We start from the raw sequence: 355 nt of genomic DNA, 5'->3' as shown, positions 1-355 counted from the left end.
AGGGCGGGCTGTTCCCCTGCAGCTAGGGAGGGTCACGGGGGAGCAGACACCCACCTGCGGCCCGGGGTGGACCCCAAGCTGGACCAGATGGATACCTGAAGCAGGATGTGACCCCGTGGGAAGCCCACGCTGGATCAGAGGCAGAGTGGGAGGAGGAAGGAGAGGCAGAGGAAATGTGTGATGGACTGATCACAGCTCCCGTTCTCCATCCCACTCTGCTGCTGGAGGGGAGGAGGTAGAGAAATCAGGAGTGAAGCTGAGCCCTGGAAGAAGGGTGGCATAAGGGGGAAGATATTTTAAGATTTGGTTTTAGTTCTTTAGTTATTCGTAATAAATTAAATTAAATTTTCCCCAA

Source organism: Eurypyga helias, unplaced genomic scaffold (genome assembly GCF_000690775.1).
Source record: "Eurypyga helias isolate BGI_N326 unplaced genomic scaffold, ASM69077v1 scaffold21836, whole genome shotgun sequence".
NCBI classification, from domain to species: domain Eukaryota; kingdom Metazoa; phylum Chordata; class Aves; order Eurypygiformes; family Eurypygidae; genus Eurypyga; species Eurypyga helias.
The sequence above is the reverse complement of the archived record's forward strand: the minus strand, read 5'-3'. Positions refer to the sequence as shown.